Genomic DNA, 15,987 nt, shown 5'->3' on the forward strand with positions numbered 1-15,987 from the left:
CAAGTACAGACACAGTATTCAGAACCAGGGCCCAGATTCACAAAACCTTCTTAAGAAGAAATTTCTTCTTAACTGCCATTTTCACTTTAACTGTAGACTTAAAGAAGAAAGTTAAGCAAAGTTGCTATTCCTCAAAAAGGTTATTGGATATTTTCTAGTGCAATTTCTTGAAAATAAAGAAATAATGTTGTTGATTCCAAGATACCTAAACCCTTGTCTTAAACTCAGGGCAGTGAAAGGGTTTATCACAGTGCCATCCGTTTTGTCACTAAAGCACCTTATACCACCCACCACTGCGACCTGTATGCTCTAGTCGGCTGGCCCTCGCTACATATTCGTCGCCAGACCCACTGGCTCCAGGTCATCTACAAGTCCATGCTAGGTAACGCTCCGCCTTATCTCAGTTCACTGGTCACGATGGCAACACCCACCCGTAGCACGCGCTCCAGCAGGTGTATCTCACTGATCATCCTTAAAGCCAACACCTCATTTGGCCGCCTTTCGTTCCAGTTCTCTGCTGCCTGTGACTGGAACGAATTGCAAAAATCGCTGAAGTTGGAGACTTTTATCTCCCTCACCAACTTCAAACATCTGCTATCTGAGCAACTAAGCGATCGCTGCAGCTGTACATAGTCTATCGGTAAATAGCCCACCCATTTTTACCTACCTCATCCCCATACTGTTTTTATTTATTTACTTTTCTGCTCTTTTGCACACCAATATCTATCTATACCTGTACATGACCATCTGATCATTTATCACTCCAGTGTTAATCTGCAAAATTGTAATTATTCGCCTACCTCCTCATGCCTTTTGCACACAATGTATATAGACTCTCTTTTTTTTCTACTGTGTTATTGACTTGTTAATTGTTTACTCCATGTGTAACTCTGTGTTGTCTGTTCACACTGCTTTGCTTTATCTTGGCCAGGTCGCAGTTGCAAATGAGAACTTGTTCTCAACTAGCCTACCTGGTTAAATAAAGGTGAAAAAAAAGAAAAAAGAAAAAGATAACAGCTCATGAAAGCAATTGAACATGTTTAATTCACTCAAACTTCACCTGAAAGTTTCAAAATTGAGTATTTTAAACCCAAGAACATGTTTTAGAACAGTAATCTAGGTGTGAAATATGCTAACATGATTGCCATTGCTAGCTAGATAGCTAAATTGGTTGCCTAGCAACAAACATATTTTAAGAAGATTCATAAGAAGATATTTGAGAAGTTCAAAAGAAAATCATTACAATATTGTTGAGGAATTGCACTTACAAACTATCTTATGAACTTTTCTTCTTAAGAAGCTTCTTAAGTTTTCGTGTAAGAAGTGTTTTGTGAATCCGGCCCCTGTTCTCCATTTATACAGCACTAGGAGAACAAAAATAATACTTTCTGTGACAGACTCTTCACTAAGCATTACCCTACCCCATTACCTACAGCAGTTTGTCCATCCTTTGTGGATTTATTTACTACAGGAAAATGTTGGCAGAATACACAGAGATACTTACGTATATCCTTGTATTAAAAAGTTTAAATTTAATTGCTTTTAGATTACCAAAGTAATCAACTTCTCTATGAGAAAAGAAAAATATAGAATAGAATGAATTAATGACACGGGGTCAACCTCATTTCAACTTGGGGAAATTGTTATTTTGTGGATTTATTTCAACTACAGGAAAATGTTGGCAGAATACACAGAGATAGTTACCTACTACACTAAGCTTGTCCTGTACAGGCCTATTGATCTGTTTTTACCACACGACAAATCACAAATGGATCAAATGTTCAATAATGACTTACTGGATACAATTGGCACTTTGAATGGCATGAGATTACTGACCAGTCAAGCCATTATAAAAAAAAAGAAAAACAGATGACAAGAAAATATAATTGGATAGAGCAAATTTCATATAGAGTTTCTACCATTGTTCTCTGCAGATCCTCTTGAGCTCTGTCAGGTTGGTTAGGGAGCGTCGCTAAACAGCTATTTTCAGGTCTCTCCAGAGATGTTCGATCGGGTTCAAGTCCGGGCTCTGGCTGGGCCACTCAAGGACATTCAGAGATTTGTCCCAAAGCCACTCATGCGTTGTCCTGGCTGTGTGCTTTGGGTTGTTGTCCTGTTGGAAGGTGATCCTTCGCCCCAGTCGGAGGTCCTGAGCGCTCTTGTCATGAGAGGCTTTTTATTCTCTATTTTGGTTAGGCCAGGGTGTAACTAGGGTGGGCGTTCTATGTTCTTTTTTCTATGTTTTTGTATTTCTTTGTTTTTGGCCAGGTATGGTTCTCAATCAGAGACAGCTGTCTGTCGTTGTCTCTGATTGAGAACCATACTTAGGTAGCTCTTGCCCACATGGGTTTTGTGGGTAGTTGTTTTCTGTCTCTGCACCAGACAGAACTGTTTTAGTTTTAGTTCGTTCTCTTGTTATTTTATTTTTGTGTTCAGTTTAAATAAATATTAACATGGACATGGTACCATGCTGCATATTGGTCCGATCCTTCCTACTCCTCCTCAGAAGAGGAAAACCGTTACAGCTCTGGAGCAGGCTTTCATCAATGCATGTTCTCTCTCTGTACTTTGCTCTGTTCATCTTCCCTCGATCCTGACTACTCTCCCAGTTCCTGCTGCTGAAAAACATCCCCACCGCATGTTGCTGCCACCACCATGCTTCACTGTGGGGATGGTGCCAGGTTTCCTCCAGACGTGACGCTTGGCATTCAGGCCAAAGAGTCCTTTAGGTGCCTTTTGGCTAACTTCAAGCGGGCTGTGGCTTCCATCTGGCCACTCTACCATAAAGGGCTGATTGGTGGAGTGCTGCAGAGATGGTTGCCTTCTGGAAGGTTCTCCCATCTCCACAGAGGAACTCTGGAGATCTGTCAGCGTGACCATCAAGTTTTTTGGTCACCTCCCTGACCAAGGCCCTTCTCCCCCGATTGCTCAGTTTGGTCGGGCGGACAGTTCTAGGAAGAGTCTTGGTGGTTCCAAACTTCTTCCATTTAAAAATGATGTTGGCCACTGTGTTCTTGGAGACCTTCAATGCTGTAGACATTTTTTGGTACTCTTCCCCAGATCTGTGCCTCGACACAATCCTGTCTCGGAGCTCTATGGACAATTCCTTTGACCTCATGGCTTGGTTTTTGCTTTGACATGCACTGTCAACTGTGGGACCTTATATAGACAGGTGTGTGCCTTTCCAAATCATGTCCAATCAATGGAATTGACCACAGGTGGACTCCAATAAATTTGTAGAAACATCTTAAGGATGATCAATGGAAACAGGATGCACCTGAGCTCAATTTTGAGTCTCATAGCGAAGGGTCTGAATACTTATGTAAATAAGGTATTTCTGTTTTCGAAAAACCCGTTTTCAATTTGTTATTATTGGGTATTGTGTGTAGACTGATGAGAGAAATAATGAATTTAATCCATTTTGGAATAAGGTTGCAACGTAACAAAATGTGAAGGGGTCTGAATACTTTTCGAATGCACTGTAGCTGCTATAACAAGAGCCGTCAGTAGGGGGAGGCCTAGAGCAGAGTAGTCAATGACAGTGATGTGGTCAGAGTGCCAGACAGAGAGAGAAAGCGAGAGTGAGAGAGCTAGAGAGAGTGTGTGCACAGGCTCTAGCTGAAACCTCTGGCACTTTTCCAACCCACTCCCTCCCCTCTGGCCTGGTCTACTACTGGAACAGTGAGATCTGAAGAACACATGTGTGAGGGCCAGTGTGAGGAGCCTGAACAATAAGCCCCTCACTCTGTTACTGTATTCATATTCCAGCACATCTGATGACCCTATTCAATCAAACCCGCAATAACAATGTTGACAGTGTATTTGTGCGCACGCACACACACACGCACATCTACTTTTAAATAGGAAGCTGTGAGGGGAGCCTACCTGATTGGTAGTAGTAGTAGTTGTAGTAGTAGTAGTATGAGTTGTAGTAGTGGTAGTAGTAATAGTAGTAGTAGTTGTAGTAGAAGCAGTAGTAGTAGTAGTTGTAGTTGTAGTAGTAGTTGTAGCAGTAGTGATATTAGTAGTAGTAGTAGTTGTAGTAGTAGTGATATTAGTAGTAGAGGTAGTTATAGTAGTAGTGATATTAGTAGTAGTAGTAGTTAGTTGTAGTAGTAGTAATAATAGTAATAATTGTAGAAATAGTAGTAATATCAAATATAAGTAGTATCAAATTAGGCACATGTGCCAAATACAACTGGTGTAGACCTTACAGTGAATTGCTTACTTATGAGCCCCTAACCAACAATGCAGTTTAAAAAAAACATATATACATATATATATATACATATACATATATTGTTATTTTACTGATGCTCTTTAATTGCTTGTTACTTTTATTTCTTATTCATATTTATATATATATATATATATATCACAAAAGTGAGTACACCACTCACATTTTTGTAAATATTTGACTATATCTTTTCATGTGACAACACTGAAGAAATTACACTCTGCTACAATGTAAAGTAGTGAGTGTACAGCTTGTATAACAGTGTAAATTTGCTGTCCCTTCAAAATAACTCAACACACAGCCATTAATGTCTAAACCGCTGACAACAAAAGTGAGTACACCCCTAAGTGGAAATGTCCAAATTGGTCCCAATTAGCCATTTTCCCTCTCCGGTGTCATGTGACTCATTAGTGTTACAAGGTCTCAGGTGTGAATGGGGAGCAGGTGTGTTAAATTGGGTGTCATCGCTCTCACACTCACTCATACCGACTGGTCACTGGAAGTTCAACATGACACCTCATGGCAAAGAACTCTCTGAGGATCTGAAAAAAATAATTGTTGCTCTACATAAAGATGGCCTGGGCTATAAGAAGATTGCCAAGACCCTGAAACTGAGCTGCAGCACGGTGGCCAAGACCATATAGCGGTTTAACTGGACAGGTTCCACTCAGAACAGGCCTCGCCATGGTCGACCAAAGAAGTTGAGTGCACGTGCTCTGCGTCATATCCAGAGGTTGTCTTCGGGAAATAGACGTATGAGTGCTGCCAACATTGCTACAGAGGTTGAAGGGGTGGGGGGTCAGCCTGTCAGTGCTCAGACCACACGCCGTACACTGCATCAAATTGGTCTGCATGGCTGTCGTCCCAGAAGGAAGCCTCTTCTAAAGATGATGCACAAGAAAGCCCGCAAACAGTTTGCTGAAGAAAAGCTGACTAAGGACATGGATTACTGGAACCATGTCCTGTGGTCTGATGAGACCAAGATAAACTTATTTGGTTCAGATGGTGTCAAGCGTGTGTGACAGCAACCAGGTGAGGAGTACAAAGACAAGTGTGTCTTGCCTACAGTCAAGCATGGTGGTGGGAGTGTCATGGTCTGGGGCTGCATGAGTGCTGCCGGCACTGGGGAGATACAGGTCATTGAGGGAACCATGAATGCCAACATGTACTGTGACATACTGAAGCAGAGCATGATCCCCCCTCCCTTCGGAGACTGGGCCGCAGGGCAGTATTCCAACATGATAATGACCCCAAACACACCTCCAAGACGACCACTGCCTTGCTAAAGAAGCTGAGGGTAAAGGTGATGGACTGGCCAAGCATGTCTCCAGACCTAAACCCTATTGAGCATCTGTGGGGCATCCTCAAACGGAAGGTGGAGGAGCAAGGTCTCTAACATCCACCAGCTCCGTGATATCGTCAGGGAGGAGTGGAAGAGGACTCCAGTGGCAACCTGTGAAGCTCTGGTAAACTCCATGCCCAAGAGGGTTGGTTAAGGCAGTGCTGGAAAATGATGGTGGCCACACAAAATATTGACACTTTAGGCCCAATTTGGAAATTTTCACTTAGGGATGTACTCACTTTTGTTGCCAACAGTTTAGACATTAATGGCTGTGTGTTGAGTTATTTTGAAGGGAAAGCAAATTTACACTGTTAAACAAGCTGTACACTCACTACTTTACATTGTAGTGTAATTTATTCAGTGTTGTCACATGAAAAGGTATACTAAAATGTGAGGGGTGTACTCACTTTTGTGATATACTGTATATATATATATATATATATATATGAATGAATGAATGAATGAGAAATAAAAGTAAGAAACAATTCAAGGGCAGCAGTAAAATAACAATAGCGGGACTATGTACAGGGGGATACCGGCACAGAGTCAATGTGCAGGGTCACCGGTTAGTCTAAGAAATTGAGCCAATATGTACATGTAGGTAGAGTTATTATAATGCATAGATGATAACAACAGAGAGTAACAGAGGTGTAAGAGGGGAGGGCAATGCAAATAGTCTGGGTAGCCATTTGTCTAGATGTTCAGGAGTCTTATGGCTTGGGGGTAGAAGCTGTTTAGAAGTCTCTTGGACCTAGACTTGGTGCTCCGGTACCGCTTGCCGTGCAGTAGCAGAGAGAACAGTCTATAACTAGGGTGGCTGGAGTCTTTAACAATTTTTAGGGCCTTCCTCTAACACCGCCTGGTATAGAGCTCCTGGATGGCAGGAAGCTTTGCCCCAGTAATGTACTGGGCCGAACGCACTACCCTCTGTAGTGCCTTGCGGTCAGAGGCCGAGCAGTTGCCATACAGGCAGTGATGGAACCAGTCAGGTATGCAAATTGGAGTGGGAGTCTAGGGTTTCTGGGATAATGGTGTTGATGTGAGCCATGACCAGTCTAGTAGTGATATTAGTAGTAATAGTAGTAGTGGTTGTAGTAGTTTGTAGTAGTAGTTGTTGTTGTTGTAGTAGTAGCATTAGTATTTGTAGTAGTAGTAGTGCAATTAGTAGTAATAGTAGTAGTAGTAATAATAGTAGTTGCCGTAGTAGTATTAGTCGAAGGTATACAACACTATAACACAGAAGCATAGTTCCGATAGGGTTGTTGTGTCAGCATGTTTCCCGTAAACTAGACTGTTCTGATTTAGTTTACTGTAGTCTATATTGTAGCATACAGAAGGATCATCAAGTCTCAGAACACGTTGAATGATAATGTATCTGTGTACTTCAGCCTCAACCGGTTACATTTCAGTACAACATTACCAGTAGCACTTCAGTATAATTGAGTGTGTGACATTTTAGTGTGTATGTCAATACTCTCTGAACTATACTATCATTGACTCTAGGTAAGACTAAGGCCTGTCATAAAGCAGGAAGGGTGAATAATATATGCAGTATAATGTAGTCTCGAGAATCAGTATGCGTCCCAAATTGCATCCTATTCCCTGTATAGTGCACTACTTTTGATCAGAGAGCTATAATATATATGCCATTTAGCAGACGCTTTTATCCAAAGCGACTTACAGTCATGTGTGCATACATTCTACGTATGGGTGGTCCCGGGAATCGAACCCACTACCCTGGCGTTACAAGCGCCATGCTCTACCAACTGTGCTACAGGACCCTGCTCAAAAGTATTCCACTCTATAGGGAACAGGGTGCCATTTGGGACTAGGACATGGCTGGTGTGGGGCCAGGTTGTGCTGTTGCTTGTGGCTGAACAAGGTTAATCTCCTGCGCCCCCCTCATCATCTCTTTGTGCACTACGCCGTACTAATCTCTCCATGCCTCTCTGTGCTGCTCTAATCTGCCCCCCCCCACACCCCCATCACCCCAGTCTCTGGAACTGCTCTGATAATCTCTCTCTATCTCCTCCTCTCCTCTCTCTCTCTCCCTGTCCCTGGTCCCTCAGTCCCCCCACTGTTTCTGCTGCTGGTGGAGGCAGTGCTCTGCAACCCCGTGCTAATCTGGGGTCTGTCCGTCAGCACTTTGAGAGGCAGACAGACGGATTGGGCTGTAATCCCCAGAGTGGCACAGATGGAGCAGCACTATGCAGACCTTGGGGAAGGTGAACACACACACACTGCGTCCTGTTTCAGACCCACTAGGTCGATAGAGACCAACACACTACTACTAGACACACAAACACACACAGTGTCCACACACCAGATGAAGATACTGATGGATTCTGTTTGTCCCAATGCAGTCCAGATGTATAGGAGATACAGTTGAAGTCATACGATTACATACACCTTAGCCAAATACATTTAAACTCAGTTTTTCACTAATTCCTGACATTTAATCCTAGTACAAATTCTCTGTTTTATGTCAGTTAGGATCACCACTTTATTTTAAGAATTTTAAATGTCAGAATAATAGTAGAGAGAATTATTTATTTCAGCTTTTATTTCTTTCATCACATTCCCAGTGGGTCAGACGTTTACATACACTCAATTAGTATTTGGTAGCATTGCCTTTAAATTGTGTCAAATGTTTCGGGTAGCCTTCCACCAGCTTCCCACAATAAGTTGGGTGAATTTTGTCCCATTCCTCTTGACAGCGCTGGTGTAACTGAGTCAGGTGTGTAGGCATCCTTGCTCACACTTTTTCAGTTCTGCCCACACATTTTCCATAGGATTGAGGTCAGGGCTTAGTGACGGCCACTCCAAAATACTTGACTTTGTTGTCCTTAAGCCATTTTGCAACAAATTTGGAAGTATGTTTGGGGTCATTGCCCATTTGGAAGACCCATTTGCGATCAAGCTTTAACTGATGTCTTGAGATGTTGCTTCAACATATCCACATAATTTTCCTACCTCATGATGCCATCTGTTTTGTGAAGTGCACCAGTCCCTCCTGCAGCAAAACACCCCACAACATGATGCTGCCACCCCCGTGCTTCACGGTTGGGATGGTGTTCTTCGGGTTGCATTCCTCCCCCTTTTTGTTCTATTTTTGTTTCATCAGACCAGAGAACATTTTTCCAAAAAGTACGATCTTTGTCCCTATGTGCAGTTGCAAACTGAAGTCTGGCTTTTTATGGCAGTTTAGGAGCAGTGTCTTCTTCCTTGCTGAGCGACCTTTCAGGTTATGTCAATATAGGACTCGTTTTACTGTGGATATAGATACTTTTGTACCTGTTTCCTCCAGCATCTTCACGAGGTCCTTTGCTGTTGTTCTGGGATGGATTTGCACTTTTCGCACCAAAGTACGTTCATCTCTAGGAGACGGAATGCGTCTCCTTCCTGAGCGGTATGACGGCTGCGTGGTCCCATGGTGTTTATACTTGCGTACTATTGTTTGTACAGAACGTGGTACCTTCAGGCGTTTGGAAATTGCTCCCAAGGATGAACCAGACTTCTGGAGGTCTTGGCTGATTTCTTTTGATTTTCCCATGTTGTCAAGCAAAGAGGCACTGAGTTTGAAGGTAGGCCTTGAAATACATCCACAGGTAGACCTCCAATTGACTCAAATTATGTCAATTAGCCTATCAGAAGCTTCTAAAGCCATGACATCATTTTCTGGAATTTCCCAAGCTGTTTAAAGGCACAGTCAACTTAGTGTATGTAAACTTCTGACCCACTGGAATTATGATACAGTGAATTATAAGTGAAATAATCTGCCTGTAAACAATTGTTGGAAAAATTACCTGTGTCATGCATAATGTAGATGTCCTAACAGATTTTCCAAAACTATAGTTTGTTAACAAAAAGTCTGTGTAGTGGTTGAAATACTTTAATGACTCCAACATAAGTTTATGTAAACTTCCGACTTCAACTGTTTGTAGTGCATTCAGAAAGTATTCAGACCCCTTCACTTTTTTCCACATTTTGTTACAGCCTTATTCTAAAATTGATTTAAGAAGAAAATCCCAGATCAATCTACACACAATACACCATAACGACAAAGCGAACAGGTTTTTAGAAACGTTAGCAAATTTATAAAAAATACAATAAAAAAAATACCTTATTTACATAAGTACTCAGACGCTTTGCTATGAGACTCGAAATTGAGTTCAGGTGCATCCTGTTCCATTGATCATCCAGATGTTTCTACAACTTGATTGGAGTCCACCTGTGGTAAATTCAATTGATTGGACATGATTTGGAAAAGCACACACCTGTCTATATAAGGTCCCACAGTTGACAATGCATGTCAGAGCAAAAACCAAGCCATGAGGTCAAAAGGATTGTCCATAGAGCTCCGAGACAGGATTCTGTTGAGGCACAGATCTGGGGAAGGTTACCAAAAAATGTCTACAGCATTGAAGGTCCCCAAAAACACAGTGGCCTCCATCATTTTTAAATGGAAGAAGTATGGAACCACCAAGACACTTCCTAGAGCTGGCTGCCCGGCTAAACTGAGCAATCCAGGGAGAAGGGCCTTGGTCAGGGAGGTGACCAAAAACCAGATGTTCACTGGCAGAGCTCCAGAGTTCCTCTGTGGAGATGGGAGAACCATCCAGAAGGACAACCATCTCTCCAGCAATCAGGCCTTTGTGGTAGAGTGGCCAGATGGAAGCCACAGCCCGCTTGAAGTTAGCCAAAAGGCACCTAAAGGACTCTCAGACCATGAGAAACAAGATCCTCAGGTCTGATGAAACCGTGATTGAACTCTTTGGCCTGAATGCCAAGTGTCATGTCTGGAGGAATCCTTGTCCAATCCCTACGGTGAAGCATTGTAGTGGCAACATCATGCTGTGGGGATGTTTTTCAGTGGCAGGGACTGGGAGACTAGTCAGGATCGAGGGAAAGATGAACGGAGCAAAGTACAGAAGGATCCTAGATGAAAACCTGCTCCAGAGCGTTCAGGACCTCAGACTGGGGCGAAGGATCACCTTCCAACAGGACAACAACCCAACGCACACAGCCAGGACAATGCATGAGTGGCTTTGGGACAAGTCTCTGAATGTCCTTGAGTGGCCCAGCCAAAGCCCGGACTTGAACCCGATCGAACATCTCTGGAAAGACCTGAAAATAGCTGTGCAGTGAAACACCCAATCCAACCTGAAAGAGCCTGAGAGGATCTGCAGAGAAGAATGGGAGAAACTCCCCAAATGCAGCTGTGCGAAGCTTGGAGCATCATACCCAAGGCTGTAATTGCTGCAAAGGTGCTTCAACAAAGTACTGAGTAAAGGGTCTGAATACTTATGTAAATGTAATATTTCAGTTGTTTATTTTTTTTTATACATTTGCCAAAATGTCTAAAAACCTGTTTTTGGTTTTTCATTATGGGATAGATTGATGAGGGGAAAAAACGATGTAATCAATTTTAGAATAAGGCTGTAACGTAACAAAATGTGGCAAAAGGGAAGGGATCTGAATACTTTCCAAATGCACTGTGTTGTTATCAGCCTCTCTGGAACATCAAGAACACATGGTTTCTTACAGGAACTATGACCAGGCCTACATCCTGTAACAAAACCCTCTTTGATACAGTCCCCTAATCCTTCAATTTGATTTCATAACTAAGTTATCATGAAGTTTGCTTTTCTTCTGTAAGAATGAAATCAAACGAATATTACAAGTTTACTGCAATCTGCCACGTACAAAGTTTCACACAAGTGTTTTAATGAATGGTATACTACTCTACTTTAGACATAGGCTTTCGTGTGTTAGTGTACTGCTATTGTAGAAGGCTAAGTAAAAGCTGACCCAGTGAAGGCATTAGATGTACTGTAGGGTCAATCATCTGGGTTTTGATGTGAGGGTGCTCAGGTGAGTTTAGCCATAATGATCTATCTAGACGTAATCTACTGTGCTGCTGCTGGCTGCAGCCACTACCTGTCTGTCTGGACATGTCCAAATACATACAGTACAACACATGGCCTAGCGGTTAACAGTGCTGGGCCAGTAACAGAAAGATCACTGGTTTGAATCCCCGAGCAGGTAAGGTGGGAAAATCAGCTGTTCTTCCATTGAGCAAGGCACTGCTCCCTAGGCCGTTGGTTAAGACGGCCCCCTGCACATATCTGTTTCAGAGGGGTTGGGTTAAATGCAGAAGACTCTGTGTGTTTTAACACATTTATTTGCGCAACTGACTAGATATCCCCCTTTCCCAATGAGTCCAAAACCTATTTTCACAGAACAGCCCCATAACCAGTTGAATTTCCCTTTTGGATTACAGTAGCCCAATATAAACGGTGGCATCCTGCAGCCATGTCAAGATAAGAGGAAATGTCCAGAAAACATAACAAAGGCCATCCAATTTCCCTTTTCGCACAATCCATTACAGTCCAACCAGCTAGCATGGTACCACTGTTGCATACTGTACAGGCCCTTACTCCCTGATACTGGCAGAGATGGGGTCAATTCAGGAAGTAAACTGAAAATCATATTCACATTTTCCTAAACTCTATCGGAAAATAAAATAGAATTTTAGTTTAATTCCTGAATTGTCTGAATTTAAATGGAATTGAACCCAACCCTGAATCCTGGGTTGACTTACTGATTGCACTATTCCCCTTTAGCTGTGACAGTGTTGTGACACTGTTGTGACACTGTTGTGGCAGTGAGGCCCATTCAAAACAACAGGATTAGAATTGTGTCTTTGATTAGATGTTTGTTTGTGTCTGTCTGTATGTTTCATTGCAGTGAATATGGCTGAGGCTGGCTTTATCCAAAGGTTTTAATCACCTACAATGGAGGATGGGAATTGCTGATTACCCTAAGAGAACACTGTCAAGAGTGGGGGGGAGATATGTTCCGGGTAGCCTCAGAGAACAACATTGACTTATACGCTGACTCGGTGAGCGAGTTTATAAGGAAGTGTATAGGAGATGTTGTACCCACTGTGACTATTAAAACCTTCCCTAACCAGAACCCGTGGATTGATGGCAGCATGCGCGCAAAACTGAAAGCACGTACCACCGCATTTAATCATGGCACGGCAACAAGGAATATGGCAGAGTACAAACAGTGTAGTTATTCCCTCCGTAAGGCAATCTCAAACAAGCAAAGAGTCGGTATAGAGACAAAGTGGAGTCGCAAATCAACGGCTCAGACACGAGACGTATGTGACAGGGTCTACAGACAATCACGGGTTACAAAAAGAAAACCAACCCCGTCACGGACATCTTGCATCTTGCTTCCAGACAAATTAAATAACTTCTATGCGCGCTTTGAGGACAATACAGTGCCACTGACGCAGCCCGCTACCAAAGCCTGTGGGCTCTCCTTCTCCGTGGCCGACGTGAGTAAGACATTTAAACATGATAACCCTCGCAAGACGGCCGGCCCAGACGGCATCCCTAGTCGTGTCCTCAGAGCATGCACAGACCAGCTGGCTGGTGTGTTTACGGACATATTCAATCAATCCCTATCCCAGTCTGCTGTCCCCACATGCTTCAAGATGGCCACCATTGTTCCTGTTCCCAAGAAAGCCAGGGTAACTGAACTAAATGACTATCGCCCCGGAGCACTGACAGAAGTGAGTGCTTTGAGAGACTAGTCAAGGATCATATCACTTCTACACAACCTGTCACTCTAGACCCACTTCAATTTGCTTACCGTCCCAATAGGTCCACAGATGATGCAATCACCATCACACTGTACACTGCCCTATCCCATCTGGACAAGAGGAATACCTACGTAAGAATGCTGTGCATTGACTACAGCTCAGCATTCAACACCATAGTACCCTCCAAACTCATCACTAAGCTTGAGTCCCTGGGTCTTGACCCTGCCCTGTGCAACTGGGTCCCAGACTTCCTGACGGGCCGGCCCTAGGTGGTGAAGGTAGGAAACAACATCTCCACTCCGCTGATCCTCAACACTGGGGCCCCACAAGGGTGCGTTCTCAGCCCTCTCCTGTACTCCCTATTCACCCACAACTGCGTGGCCATGCACTCCTTCAATCCAATCATCAAGTTTGCAGACAACACTACAGTGTTAGGCTTGATTACCAACAACGACGAGACAGCCTATAGGGAGGAGGTGAGGCCCCTCGGAGTGTGGTGTCAGGAAAATAACCTCTCACTCAATGTCCGCAAAACAAAGGAGATGATCGTGGACTTCAGGAAACAGCAAAGGGAGCACCCCCCCTATCCACATCAATGGGACAGCAGTGGAGAAGGTGAAAAGTTTTAAGTTCCTCTGTGTACATATCACCGACAAACTGAAATGGTCCACCTCAGGAGGCTTGTCACCGAAAACCCTCACTAACTTTTATAGGTGCACAATCGAGAGCATCCTGTCGGGCTGTACAGCAACGACACCGCCCACAACCGCAGGGCTCTCCAGAGGGTGGTGCGGTCTGCACAACGCATCACCGGGGGCAAACTACCTGCCCTCCAGGACACCTACAACATCCGATGTCACTGGAAGGCAAAATAAGATAATCAAGGACAATAACCAACCGAGCACTGCCTGTTCACCCAGCTTCCATCCAGAAGGCGAGGTCAGTACATCAAAGATGGGACAGAGAGATTGAAATACAGCTTCTATCTCAAGGCCATCAGACTGTTAAACAGCCACCACTAACACAGAGAGGCTGCTGCCTACATACAGACTTGATATCATTGGCCACTTTAGTAAATGGAACACTTGTCACTTTAAGAATGTTTACATATCACACATTACTTATGTCATATGTATATACTGTATACTGTATCCTTCACTATCAATTGCATCTGTCACTGCTCATCCATATATTTTATACTTATATATTCTCATCCCATTCCTTTACTAGACCATTCCTTTACTGTTAGATATTAGGTTTGTTGTGGAATTGTTTGATATTACCTGTTAGATACTGCTGCACTGTCAGATCTAGCATTTAGCTACACTCACAATGACATCTGCTAACCATGTGTATTTTATCTTTATTTAACTAGGCAAGGTTAAGAACAAATTCTTATTTTCAATGACAGCCTAGGAACAGGGGCAGAACGAGGCTAGGCTACCCTGCCTACCCATGTGTATGTGACCAATAACATCTGCTAACCATGTGTATGTGACCAATAACATCTGCTAACCATGTGTACGTGTCCAATAACCACTGCTAACCATGTGTACGTGTCCAATAACATCTGCTAACCATGTGTACGTGACCAATAACATCTGCTAACCATGTGTACGTGTCCAATAACCACTGCTAACCATGTGTACGTGTCCAATAACATCTGCTAACCATGTGTACGTGTCCAATAACCACTGCTAACCATGTGTACGTGTCCAATAACATCTGCTAACCATGTGTACGTGACCAATAACATCTGCTAACCATGTGTACGTGACCAATAACATCTGCTAACCATGTGTACGTGACCAATAACATCTGCTAACCATGTGCATGTGACCAATAATAAGATGTGATGTGAAGATGTTTGGGTTTAACAGAATATTCTAGTGCTATATTGTACGGAAGATACATTTTTATCAGACAGTGGCTACGTCCGAAATGTCTCCCATCCCTCTGTAGTGCACTACTTTTGACCAGGGCCCATAGGGCCCATAGGGCACTGGTCAAAAGTAGTGCACAACATTTTATTGTATTTATGTATATTATTTAACCTTTATTCCAAAGCAATAGCATGTGGCAATAATATAATTAATAAACCGGAATTATAAAGCACACAAATGTATCATTGCATTATCAACAGGCAAGAAAAACATCAAAAATCTATGAAGTACCAACAAGGCACCTGTGCATGCATGCGTTGTGCAGAAGTGGCAGCAAGGCTGCAAGGTGGAGGATATCACGGGTTAAGCAACATCGCCATCCACTGGTTATCTGGTGTATTGTGAACTGGATTCCTCTCTCCCTAATACCTGCTGAAACTCCCATCATTATCTCTATCCCGCCATCTACTGGCCCAGTACTGAAGTGTAGCCTCTTCTACAGTGGGATTCAGATGGAAACAGTGTGGAACAGAGAAGTGAGGTCATGGTCAGTGGGAGAATTGGAATAGAATGTGTGTGTTACTCATTTGTGCCTGAATTATTGTTCGATGTCTGGGCCCATATTCACAAATTGTCCCAGAATAGGAGTACTGATCGAGGATCTTTTCATTACGATTTAAAAGGCAAAACCGATCCTAGATCAATCAGTACCTGTATCCTCAAAGCGTCTCAGAGTACCGTTACCGGCAAGTGACTTGATCGTCATCACTATCTTTCCTTTGCGGTACCTCAATTTGTCGTGATCACCAGCCGAGATAAACTTTTATGAATAGATTTCACTCCTGGCTCAGAGATTGCCTGAGCAGTGTCTTAAAAAACGTCATCCTGAAACCTACTCTGAGCTGGGAGG

This window comes from Oncorhynchus keta, chromosome 1, assembly GCF_023373465.1.
Source record: "Oncorhynchus keta strain PuntledgeMale-10-30-2019 chromosome 1, Oket_V2, whole genome shotgun sequence".
In the NCBI taxonomy this organism is placed as follows: domain Eukaryota; kingdom Metazoa; phylum Chordata; class Actinopteri; order Salmoniformes; family Salmonidae; genus Oncorhynchus; species Oncorhynchus keta.